This window comes from Geotrypetes seraphini, chromosome 4 (assembly GCF_902459505.1).
Source record: "Geotrypetes seraphini chromosome 4, aGeoSer1.1, whole genome shotgun sequence".
In the NCBI taxonomy this organism is placed as follows: Eukaryota; Metazoa; Chordata; class Amphibia; order Gymnophiona; family Dermophiidae; genus Geotrypetes; species Geotrypetes seraphini.
Genome location: NC_047087.1, coordinates 10,944,100 through 10,957,673, shown reverse-complemented (window position 1 = coordinate 10,957,673; position 13,574 = coordinate 10,944,100). Strand labels below are relative to the sequence as shown.

At 41.9% G+C, this 13,574-nt stretch overlaps 1 protein-coding gene across 6 annotated transcripts in view; it reads left to right on the top strand.

Moving 5' to 3' along the window:
• Positions 1-13,574, top strand: part of ZFPM1 (zinc finger protein, FOG family member 1) — a 280,395-nt gene that overhangs the window by 85,484 nt on the left and 181,337 nt on the right. The window contains exon 1 of one of the 6 annotated variants that reach the window (XM_033943692.1): positions 6,337-6,358. The exons of the other annotated variants lie outside the window; for them this stretch is intronic. The gene's annotated coding sequence lies outside the window, so the exon portion shown is untranslated. Of the gene's footprint in view, positions 1-6,336; positions 6,359-13,574 lie in introns of those variants that run through there. 6 annotated transcript variants of the gene reach the window in all.

Genomic DNA, 13,574 nt, shown 5'->3' with positions numbered 1-13,574 from the left:
AGATAAATGTATAATTAATGCATATCTAAATGTAACTATCCTTTTTTCTTTGATATCATTTGATATTAAAATTGTAAATCTGCATTTAAAAAAAAAAAAAAAAAAGGTGGTCTCGAGTTAGATGGAACACAGTCGTATCGGATGAACCAATGAAGACGAGACTAAAATCATACTGTAAAGTAAAGCCAACCCAACTCAGTACAGAACCAGCAAATAGCATCGCAGGGTTTGTGAAAATACTGTATACGTAGAAACCTTATTCTGCCTTGGTAAAATGTTAACTAAATAGGCCTAAGGTTGTCTCTGCACAGTACACACCTACTAATCGGAGGGGAGGGCCAGTTTCAGGCTTAAGTGGGGGGGGGGGAGGGATAACCACCATTAGTCCCTGTTCTTTGCTTTGGGTTTCCAAATCCAAATCCTGGAGATGCTGTTTAATGTTACAGATGAATCATTTTTTGTTTGGACACTCTAGTTACACCCAGAATAGAGAATGACATGGGGACAAATTTTTTTCCCTGTCCCGTCCCCATGAGTTTTCTTACCGTCCCTGTCCCATTTCTGTAAGCTCTGCCTTACCAGCACAAGCCTCGAACACTTAGGATTTTAAAGTGTTTGAGGATTGTGTAGATGAGGACAGAGCTTGCAGGAATGGGACAGGGATAGAAAAAGAAATCGCCGGGACGGGAAAATGAGTTCCCACGGGGACAGGGAAAAATTTGTCCCCATGTCATTCTCAACTCCAGAAAAGGCAAAGATAATATTAGGTGAACTAGTAAAACATTCCACCAATAAAACATTGCACCTGTAAACCAGTAAGACGTTCCTGCTAAAACCCTTAACACATTTCATCTAAAACCAGTAGCAAACCACCTATAAGCCAGTAACACATCCCAGCTATAAACTAGTAGCTTATCACCTATAAACCAGTAACTTATCACTTATAAATCAGTAACACGTCCCAGCTAAAAACCAGTAGCTTATTACCTATAAACCAGTAACACGTCCCAGCTAAAAACCAGTAGCTTATTACCTATAAACCAGTAACACGTCCCAGCTAAAAACCAGTAGCTTATTACCTATAAACCAGTAACACGTCCCAGCTAAAAACCAGTAGCTTATTACCTATAAACCAGTAACACGTCCCAGCTAAAAACCAGTAGCTTATTACCTATAAACCAGTAACACGTACCAGCTATAAACCAGTAGCTTATCACCTAAAAACCAGTAGCTTATCACTTATAAGCCAGTAACACGTCCCAGCTAAAAACCAGTAGCTTATTACCTATAAACCAGTAACACGTCCCAGCTATAAACCAATAACTTATCACCTATAGCTATAGTAGCTTATCACTTATAAATCAGTAGCTTATTACCTATAAACCAGTAACACGTACCACCTATAAACCAGTAACACGTCCCAGTATAAACCAGTAGCATGTATCAGCTATAAAGCAGAAACACATTTCAACTATCAACCAGCAACTGTATATCCCTGCTTCCCTGCTCTGTTTGTTGTCTCTCTCCTTTCTCCATCCCTCCCCCCCCCTCCCTCCCTGGTACTGGAAGGGAGGGTTTGTTTTCTTGGCCGAGCTCAGATTAATGCAGGTTTTACCATCACTGCAATTTGAAAAAAAAAAAAAAAAAAAATCCATCCTTGTTATCGGAAATAAAAAACTAAGTAAGTGAGAGGCGTATGGCTGTATAATGGGTTAAGCGGAGCATGTGGAAGCCGAGCTCGGTGGGCTCATCGCCCAGCCTTTAGAGGCAGACTCAGTAATTCCGTTTTTAAAGCATGAAAAAAGGCAGTTGATGAAATTTCACTATCAGTACGGCAGCAATATGCAAAATATCTCACTTAAAATCAAATAGCTATTATGTTTTCATTTCCATTCCAGCGTATTTGCTTAATGAAGAAGAGACAGATCACAGCGGCTGAGGATGCCTGCGTGCAGTGATAACTCTGCCAGGCTCCCAGCGATCCCGTCCTGCCAGTCACAGTCGGTTGTCTCCTGCTCACCCCCCTGCCCTCTCTGCCACCATTAACCCCTTCAGCTGCAAACCCTGCCAGACCTCCGCATTTCAAAGCCCACCGTACTTTCGGGACATTTAACATGCTGCTGTCAGGTGCGCGTGCTTTGAGGAGCGAATGGCTTGTGGCATTCTCTTTCTTTTAGTTTTGCAAATATTAAAGCTGTCAGCCAGAAAATTTGAGAGCCAGAGATAGCAGTACACTAATACGTAAGTGCCAAAACGACAGTATCCCTTTCTATCCAGCTCTGAGACTCCCTCACCCCACCCAGTACACTCCCAGTTCAGCCGTTTTATTCCAGTGCTCTCACGGCAATTGCTGCCCTTTCACGCCTTCGGCTGTTCTCCCTGGCGAAAGGACGAGATTTTGGTTGTTGCTGTTTTCCGGGTCTCGCTGCGTCTGGGTAGGTAGAACCGATGTTTCGGCCATCATGCTCTGGCTTTCTTCAGGGTATGCTGGGAGCTCTGCCGTTTGCCTTTATATATAGTGCATAGGCTGACCTGATTGAGAACAAGGAGGTCTCTTGGTTATGAATTTGAATTTTGGCGAGAAAGTTCGTTAGTCACAAATTTGAAATGTGATGGGAAAGTTTGTTGGTCACAGATTTGAATTCTGGTGGGAAATTTGAATTTTGGCGGGAACATCCATTGGACGCAATTTTAAATTCTGGTGGGGAAGTGGTCACATTTTAAAAAAAATTCTGGCAGATAAAAAAGGGGTAGTGGTGGAAACTTTTTGATTGAGGGAGAAGGCGTTTGTCCTCAGCCCCAGCCCTTTTTGCGTTGAATTTCTTTTGGATAAGTGGTCGCCATGCTTTGTTTATGGAGAGCCATTTATCTCCTTTTGAAGTTATTGGGGTGTCTTGATCGTGGATTTAGCTCCTGCCTTTTTCAGTACGAACTCAAGGTAAGTTACATTGAGATGTACTTCCCTTTCCCCAGAGAGCTTACAGTCCGGGGAGGGGTGTGTTTTTGCCAGGCAGGAAAGGCTCCTTCCTGGTTAAGTTGTGGTTAGGAGGAGCACTTAACCATACAGTGCTGCTGAATATCTGGTGTGACCGCTGTGGCACTTGCTGGCTAGCGCCAGGGCTGTCTAGAGCAGTGGTTCGCAACCCTCTCCTGGAGGACCACCAGGCCAGTTGGGTTTTCAGGATAGCCCTAATGAATATGCATGAGAGAGATCTGCATAAAATGGAGGTGTCAGGCATGCAAATCTGCTCCATGCATATTCATTAGGGCTATCCTGAAAACCCGACTGGCTTGGTGGTCCTCCAGGACAGGGTTGGGAACCACTGGTCTAGAGGGAGAGTCAGGGAGGAGCTGGGAGTTAATCGGGGCTCTGGTGACTGCATAGCTCTTTGCCCAGTTCACCATCTTGGTATGGTAGTGGTTGTCATTAAGCCATACTTTCACCAACTCTGATCGTCCAGTTGGATTGTTGAAACTCCACTTACATGAGAATCAACACCACTCTAGTTCACAAACTGCAGCTCATCCAGAACACAGCTGTTAGACTAATCTTCAGTTTAAAGAAGTACGACTCAATCTCAACCTTCCTCAAACAACTGCACTGGCTACCCGTCCCATTGTGGATATACGTCAAAATATCATGCATTTTACACCACATAATCTGTGGAAACTCAGTCAACCCTCTCACCCTACTATTCTCAACAGCCTGGTCCACCTCCACGAGAATCACAAACAGAATACAACTAAATCTGCCTTCCATAAAAAAAAAAAAATCTCCATTACAGGCGAGTGTTCCACTCCATGTTTACATTTATGGGCGTAAAAACTTGGAACGACTTACCAGAAGTGATCAGAAAAGAAACTAGTCGCACCTTATTCCGGAAGATGTTGAAAACTTTCCTCTTTGACAACTGAACCTACACGCTTCTCTCAGAAAACAAACTAACCACACGGTACTCCGGAAGAAGCTGAATAAACTCTTCCCCTCGACAACTGATTCTATGTGCTTCACTCTTCTCCTCTCCCTCATTTAGGCCTTTCCTCTAATCCTCCCTCTGGCCCTCTTTTGACCTTCTTCACTCTGTAAGTCGCCTAGAGTCTGACTAGGAATGAGCGACACACAAATGGAAGATTAGATTAGATTTTACATTGAGGTACTCAAGCATGTTTCCCTATCTGTTCCAGCGGGCTCAAAATCTACCTAAAGTACCTGGGGCCTAGATTACTGTAATATGCTTTATTTAGGAATGACCAAGATTAGATATAAGGCATCGAGGTTGATGTTGGAAATCTCACACACAGAACATAGAACCCCTGTGCTAAAACAGCTACACTGCTGTTATCAGTGGATCTGTTCCCTTGAACCTTCAGTCTCTATGGGAGGTATATCAACCGAGGAGGAACCTAAGGTCTGAGGGTACTATGAGATTGATTTCCATGCCGGAGAAAACTGTTCGGTATTCAAAATCCAGAGCGACAATGTTGTCCGTAGCAGGGGTAAAATTTTGGAATTCGCTCCCTGGTATCCCGAGGATATAGAAACATAGAAAATGATGGCAGAAAAGGGCCACGACCCATCTAGTCTGCCCACACTAATGACCCATCCTCTAACTACGCCCATGAAGTGATCCCACATGTCAATCCCATCTTTTCTTAAAGTCTGGCACACTGCTGGCCTCAATTACCTGTTGCGGAAGATTATTCCAGCAATCAACCACCCTTTCGGTGAAGAAATATTTTCTGGTGTCGCCATGGAAGTTCCCTCCCCTGATTCTCAACGGATGCCCTCTGGTTGCCGTGGGTCCTTTAAGAAAAAAGAGATCTTCTTCTGCCTCGATACAGCCCAGGACATATTTGAACCATCTGACCATTCACAATTTAGAAAGATGTTGAAGACACAATTGTTTGTGGAGGCTTTTTTTTAACTATTTAGGAGCCATATTTAATGAGAATTGTGTAACTTTATTGAGTTTCCTGTTTAAGGATGATGCATTTGAAATATAGATAGTACAACCTATCAATCATTAAATCTTTTAGATTCTAATTAGACCTATGGCGGGTCGTAAATTCATCTTCTTTCTTTCTATGATTATTTCTGCCTTATATCTCTTTTTCTTTTGTGTTACCCACCATATGTGTTTTTCCCTAAATGTTTCTTCTCTTTCTTTAAAGATTGTAGTTCATTCCTCTTACCTTTTCGTACATATACATTTTGTTTTTAATTGTATAAAACTGTTCTGTTTTGTCCCCTATTTTAAAATGTTCTACGCATTGAAGTATTAGATATTGCGTACACAACAAACCTTAATAAAACTTGAAACTTGAAACTTATTTGTCACTTTTTAAAGAGGAGGATGTTACTATGTAATTGCAATGTAACATGAATGCATTTTGTAAATATATTGTCTATGAATTATTATGAATGTTTTTCAATTGTTAACCTCTTAGTCATGAAGCAGCGTCAGGGTTATAGCGCTGTGTTCTTTTCACTATCTATCTTCCTTTTATGTCTTAGTGTAATCTATTGAATAGTATCTTTTTAATTAAAATAAGTTATTTACTGTATCTTAGGCGTCCTTCTGTATCTGACTTTTTTCCCTTCTCTTAATTTTATATTTTTTTTAGTTTTGTAAACCACTTAGACATATTTTATTTGACGTGTTATGTCAAATAAAATGTTAGCGTAAATGCCCTTGGCTGGCTTAACAACTAGGCAGAAAAGATTATCTGCTATCAATGCAAAACAATAAATCCCAACAGCACCATATACTCAAAGAACAATCAATGAATCCTTTTACCTCCAGAAAGGCGGCCATTTTTGAAATAGTCTTAGAGTTCAAAGCCTGACATCTGGAGAGCCGAGCAGATTAGGGACCTGAAAGCTAACTGAGGAGAGGTATAAGGCTGAATGTTCACCTAGGCTGTTTGATGCTCGCTCCAGCCCTGTGGATATCAATACCAAATCTACGGAAACACAGAATGGACATAAAGGGAATCAAACTCTGAACATGGAAGAATTCAAGTAAGACGTCATAGAATAAGTCAATTTGTAGTTTAGTTTTGAAAACTCAAAGGACATTTGGGATGTCCAGCAGAAGCTTGACGTGCAGGAATGTGTGTGACAAAAAAGCCCTGTAAAGAGGGGAGGCTTGGGTGGGTGCAAGGTACAACACAAGAAGACTGATGTAGACTTTATTGTGTCAATAAAATAATCAACAACTTGAAAAATGAGAAAACATCCACAACTTTAAATTTTGAAACAGGAACGCTAGGAGAAAGCACTTGACGCTGGATATTAGTCGTTTCATCCATGAACCTCTTGAAGAGACCACTCGGGACCCCTAAGGAAGATGTTAAGGTCGGAACACGGACCATGTTGGGTCCTCTTCACAATTTACTTCTTGTGTTGGATTTTCGTTTCTTCTTTGGAACAACTAGGGTCAACTTTTTAGATTGAGTGCAAGGTACACCAAGGAGCCAACAGGAGCAAAGAGAAGAGGTTGGGAGGAGCTAGAGCAGGAATAGATTAAAGGTAAAAGTAAGAACGGTCATTGCAAATTGATATTTAACAGGAAGCTTATGCAAAGCAGCTAGGACAGGGGAATTCAGAGAGAGAAAGGGAGAGAGCAGATATGCAGAGTTTGTTTTGGAAGAGGAAGGGGTTTAGAGTTTAATTCAAACCCCCCTTGCCCCACCCCTAACTCACCTCATCAGGAGGCAGGAGCGATATCCATTCACTCCTGCTTTTGATGCCACCATCTTAGAAAATGGTGGTACTTGACTGCCAGCAGTGCTGAAGGTAGGAGCTAAGATGGCTGTGCTGAAGGCAGGAGGGAGGGAATTTCAGTTAGGAATAGGGGTTGCGATTGGATTGTGAAGGAGGGCTTTGGGGCCCACTTTGGCTACCTTGGATTTGGTTAGGGAAGGGGGCTTCAGGACTCACCTGGGCTACCACAGATTGCCTTGGAGGAAGGGAAGTGCTTTGATGTCCCCTAGACCACTAGGGGCATTTTTGACTAGTATATTTAAAGGGTTATGAAAATGAAGTGCTGTGTTTCACCTCAGGTGACCCTATAACTCCTGCACTTCAGTATTTACTTCTCAGTGACTATAACAAAGATTCAGTGCCCAGGGGGAAGAAAGAAACTGTGCTAACTGCATTTGGAATAAATGATTAATTTGATTATTTATATTAGTTTAAATGCTGGCCATGTTAATATCTAGCACAGGAATGCACTTGATTTTTTCCCCCTTGTTCTAAAATCCTCTTAATATTGGGTAGTAGCCTTAGTGCAGAGAACCCCCCCCAAAAAAAAAAAAAAAAATAGGAGTGAGCCACTCTGCTAAGTGCAAACATGGCTTATTATGTATGTCAAGATTAGAGCTACCATATTGGTTAAGCCAAAAAGAGGATGATTGACCCCACCCCTGACTCTGCCCATGCCTCACTCCACCTCACCCACAGTGCCCTGCTCTGCCTCTGCATCCCGCTATTCTCGCCACTAAACTGCCCCACCCCCAAGCTCAACCTCTCTCTTTTTCTCCAGCCCCCCCCCCCAGGCCACCCTGGAGTTGGATATGGTTCTCCGAGTCTCTCCTGCCCCCAGCACCACCTCTGGCTCTGCAATTTCAAAACTCTGGGCAGCCGGCAGTGTTAAAATCATGATCCTGTTGCCGTCAACCTGCCTTGAAAGCCTTCACTCTGCACTTTTCCTATTTCCGTGTAGGCGGGACGCTGCAGAGTGAAGACTTAAAGGGCAGGACAACGGCAGCAAGGATTATATTGCTAATGCTGCCGGCTGCCCGAAGTTTTGAAATTGAAGCATCGGACGAGCTACTGAGGACAGGAGAGACTCCGAGAACCATTCCTGAGTCTAGGGTAGGGTCTGGACTAGAGAGAGTGAGTTCAAAACCCAGACAAACTCCCTCCAGTCCAGGAAACCATCTGGACACCCAGACATGTCCTCTAAAAATCCAGATGTCTGGTAACTCTAAGATCATAAATGTTAATTCTGTTGATGTTTAAGATGTGTTGTATTTTCTGAGGCCAGTACAGTATCTTAACTGTGCTTTGTTTTATTTTTAACTGCTAATTCAGCAGAATTAAGTAGCAGGATGGTCAAGCAATTGAAAGAACAAAGAAGAAATCCAAGTACCGAGGTAGTTGAGGAAGAACTGTTGACCAGGGTCTTGAAGGAGGTCAAAAGGGATGGGAGCAGAGCCAACTATCTTCCTGGGGATTTGTTTCCAGACACGTGGTTTATTTATGCTTCATGCAGACTGAGCTGGTTCCTGTGAACCTCCTGTATTGAGAGGAAAAGCAAGACAAGAAATCCCAAAATGATTTTTTATGGGAGTTTTAGAAAACCGATAGATCCTGGACTTCCTGCAGCCGTGTGATGAAGGTGGAAGGTGTATTGCAGCACATGGAGGGAAGACGTGATTGGTCAATGCTGACTTCTCTGATAGGAGTTTTTTCATTTGAGAGGAATTCTATCTCCTTTATCATCTTGGCCGCTCTTCTTTTGACCTTTTCTGTTTCTGCTATATCTTTTTTGAGATACGGTGACCAAAACTGAACGCAATACTCAAGGCGAGGTCGCATATTGGAGCAATACAGAGGCTTTATAATGTTCTTGGTCTTAATTATCATCCAGGGGCCCAGGTCTGGGGGTCCTGTGGAAGAGGGCGCCCAAGGTCCAGGGAGACTTAAGGAAGGGACCTCTGGCTGTGAAAGAGAAAGGTCTGTTATATATTTAGGGGCTAAGCCATAAAGTACCTTGAAGCAAAAACAACCAAACTTGAATTTCACACGTGCCTCCATCGGGAAGACGTGATTGGTCAATGTTGACTTCTCTGATAGGAGTGTTTTCATTTGAGAGGAATTCTATCTCCTTTATCATCTTGGCCGCTCTTCTTTTGACCTTTTCTGTTTCCGCTATATCTTTTTTGAGATACAGTGACCAAAATTGAATGCAATACTCAAGGCGAGGTCGCACATTGGAGCAATACAGAGGCTTTATAATGTTCTTGGTCTTAATTATCATCCAGGGGCCCAGGTCTGGGGGTCCTGTGGAAGAGGGCGCCCAAGGTCCAGGGAGACAATAAGGAAGGGACCTCTGGCCAGACATCTCTGAAATGTAAACGGAGGTGAAGTTTCAGACATTTGCTTTACTTCAGTTTTAATTCTGAAGTTAAATTGGAAGTAATGTTTATTTTGAAGTTAATGTTATTTTTAATACGATTTTCAGGTTTATTACTAATTAGTGGTGGTTTGGTATGGAGAGAACCCTGGAGACAACAGACTAAATAAATACAAATTAGATGTTTTTTGTTGCTTTTGATTGAAACTTTATAGTTCAATTTATTTTGATTATTGTATTTTTTTTTCTCTTTTAGACTATGTAAAATACTCAGGGCCTGTTTTACAAAGCCACACGGCAACAGCCCCGAAGCCCTTTAAATCTCTATGGGCTTCGGGGCCATTACCGCGCAGCAGCCGCTAGCGTGGCTTTGTAAAACAGGCTCTTAGACTGCAAGCCACCCAGAAGGATATGACTCTTGGTGCAGGATAGAAATTTTAAATAAAACTTGGTGAAAAAAACAACCTTGGGAACTTTTGATTTTGTAGCAGGAGTTCACTTTGCAGCCTTTTAAGTTGTTACATCAAAATAATTAATGAAAAATGCCAAATATCCCCCCAAAACCAATAAGGTAAATTGATGCGGATTTGCCAATGGTGGATTGATAATGCTTAAGGTTCTGTATCTACCGCTAAGCTAACTGAGGACAGACCTCAAACGCCCAAGTGTTTAATAATATTAAAAGCAGAAACACTTAAATGGGGCTTGGAACGTCATCACTGGTCTTGTGTCTTCAGGGTGGGGTTTTGTTTCCGATTTTTTTAATTTTATACATGATTTGTACCCACAGTCTTTTGCTTTTAATAACTATATTGTATGATCGATAATTGGCGGTATTGAAAATATTCTTTTCTTATATCTTTCTTCTTTTTTTCATATGTTACAACCTATTGCGTTCAAAATTCTACTGAGTAGCATAAATAGCACTTAGCTTTGTTCCCTTTCATTTTATGTGTAATGACGTCAACATTGACAGCAATGGGCGTTTCCACGCCGCAGCGCCATTTTCATAAGTGCATAAGAATTGCCGTTGCTGGGCCAGACCAGTGGTCCATCTTGCCTGCTCACGCAACAGCCCTTAGGTCAAAGACCAGTGCTCTAAATGAGTCCAGCCTCACCTGTGTAGCAGGAACTTGTCCAACTGTGTCTTGAATCCCTGGAGGGTGTTTTCCCCTATAACATCCTCCGGAAGAGCGTTCCAGTTTTCTACCACTCTCTGGGTGAAGAAGAACTTCCTTACGTTTATACGGAATCTATCCCCTTTCAACTTTAGAGAGTGCCCTCTTGTTCTCTCTACTTTGGAGAGGGTGAACAACCTGTCTTTATCTACTAAATCTATTCCCTTTAGTATTTTAAATGTTTCGATCATGTCCCCTCTCAATCTCCTCTGTTTGAGGGAGAAGAGGCCCAGTTTCTCTAATCTTTCACTGTACGGCAGCTCCTCCAGCCCCTTAACCATTTTAGTTGCTCTTCTCTGGACCCTTTCGAGTAGTACCGTGTCCTTCTTCATGTATGGCGACCAGTGCTAGACGCAGTACTCCAGGTGAGGGCGCACCATAGCCGGTACAGTGGCATGATAACCTCCGATCTGTTCATGATCCCCTTCTTAATCATTCTTAGCATTCTGTTCGCCCTTTTCGCCAAACTGTTTTCATTTGAGTTTCTACTGCCTTTTGCCTGAGTTCGCTCTCCTCTTCACTCCCACCAGTTCAGTGCTACTGCTCCACAGGAAGGAGGAGTGATCCTCCGAAACGGAGCCCCATAGAGCTTCAGTATTGCAGCAAGAACGATTGGCTGAATGTGTCTCACGTGATGCTCTCGCGTTGCAAGGATAAGTACCTGTTTCTTAGACGTTATGAACTGGTTTGTTTTTTTTTTAATTTATTTTTTTATTCATTTGTTACAAATTATATAACAAACTCTTTTTTTTTAAATATTCTTTATTCATTTTCAAAATTACATTAAGTGTAAAATATAGTCATTCACAGTAACAATAAATATATCACTTATAAACAATCATTGGTACATTATATAAATTTTTATCCCTTTCCCTTCCCTCTCATCCATATCTTCCATTATTATATAATATATGTAATAATAAAAATACCCCCCTCCCTATATCCTGAACTGATAATTAAAAGGGAAATAATTTCACTTAATCCTTACAATATTTTGTTAATGGTTTCCACACAGCCTGAATTTTCTTAAAGTATCCCCTTTTTAAAACAATAAATCTTTCCATTTTATAGATATGGCATAAAGAATTCCACCAAAAGTTATAATTTAATATAATAAACTCAATAATATCTAATTACAACCATCAACATAAACATTACAAAAAGGAAAAATGAAATCATTCAGCGATCTAGCCCACATTCTGTAAAGGGTTGTAAATATGAGAAATTTCAGGATCGTTTGCTATCTTTTCAAGCAGCCTCATGGATAAGGGATTTAACTCACATAGTTGTTTTTTTGTTTTTTGTTTTTCGATTTTTCAAATGTATACATTGTCAAGTTCAAAATATCAATAAAGAAATTAAAAAAAAAAAAATCTTAAATTCGTACCAGCAATTTCAACGTGCCTTAAAGACGTATCTTTTAAAGAAATTTTTCTAAGTTAGATATAGGATGTTTATTCATTATAGTCTTTGTGAACCGCATAGAACTTAATGGTATTTGCGGTATACAAGTGCATTTTATCCTCTATAATAAAACCCTAAGCACGCATGCGCACTTAGGATGCCATGATCTCTGCCACCGTGATGGGTGCCTCCGTGCCGAATTCCATTTGTGGCGCGTGGGGTGGCTTGTGGAACGTGCAGCGGATTGTCTCTACAGAGGCAGGAGGGTGTCGTGCAGGTGCTGTGAGGTGTGCTGGTAAGAAGTGGAGGGGGAGAGGGAAAGGGGGCTGCTTTGAGGGAGGTTTATGCTGGGGGGCAGACAGCAATCATGCTTGGCTCTAGGAGGGGGGAACAGAAGGGGGCCATGGAGAGACAGGCAGGCATGGCGCAACAGAGAAATACAGGGACAGGGGGAGGTAAAAGGAAGGGAGAAGGGCTGCTGCTGGACAGGGGGAGCAGGGAAGAGGTGCTGCTGGACAGGGGAAGCAAGGAAGAGGTGCTGCTGGACAGGGAGAGCAGGGAAGGGGTGCTGCTGGACACAGGGGAGGTAAAAGGAAAGGAAAAGGGCTGCTGCTGGACAGGGGGAGCAGGGAAGAGGTGCTGCTGGACAGGGGGAGCAAGGAAGAGGTGCTGCTGGACAGGGAGAGCAGGGAAGGGGTGCTGCTGGACAGGGGAAGGTAACAGGAAGGGAGAAGGGCTACTGATGGACAGGGGGAGCGGGGAAGAGGTGCTGCTGGACAGGGGGAGCAGGCGAGGGGTGTGGTGGTAGACAGCCGAGGAAAGAGAGAGACAGAAAGATAGAAAGACAGACAGACAGCAGCCAAGGAGAGAGAGAAAGAAAGACAGACACACACATCTATTCTAGCACCCGTTAATGGAATGGGCTTAAAGACTAATGTTATATGTTATGTTATCTGGCTGCAAGTACTTTTCCTTAAGCAGAATAAATTTAGTATAGGAAAACACATTTTAACTTCTAAGTGGGCAGAATGTGGCATCTATACTTGTCTTCCATTATCCTCCCTAATAGGAAAACAAAAACCCCCAAAATAAGTCTAGGATACTGTTTGAACTGGTTTATCTTTTCGAAAACCATCTGACAAGACATATTTCTGAACTGTTTTATTCATTACCTTTGGATACTAGAGGAAGATTTTTGGAAGTTGAACCTCAAATTGGTTTTTGGACTTCTGTAGCAATAACACATTACATAGTAGTATATTAGAGAGAGAAATGGTGACTTAATTTTAGTTGTGTGATTTTGCACTTTATTCACTATTAAGCTGGACCCAGGGGTGTTTCATGCTTGAATAACCCGTTTGGATTAATACAACTCTCATCTCGATGTTACAGGCTGGGCCTGATAATCGAGCTGTGTAAACTGAGGACCCATCACAAAATTTCATGTACTATGTAACGTAGGAAGAATTCGTCCATGTAGACCTTTGATTTTGTAGCATGAGTTCACTTTTCTGCTTTTTAATTCTTACATCAACAAGATGTTAATGTGGCACTGTCATGCTGTCATGTTTCACCTCTTCTAATCAGTGCACATTGGTTACCAGTCGAACATAGAATAAGTTTCAAAATCTTAACATTTAGAACAAAATTAAACAATCAACCAGAGTTCATTAACAGACTTTTAATTCCCTATAATACTTTAAAATCTCTTTGTTCAACATCTCAGAATCTTCTCGTTATACCTTCTTTTAAAATTGATTAATACGTTGCGCTCCAATAATTTTGCCGTCACTGCCCCGACCCTCTGGAATTCGCTGCCAAACCATTTGCGCAGTGAATCCGAAATAAA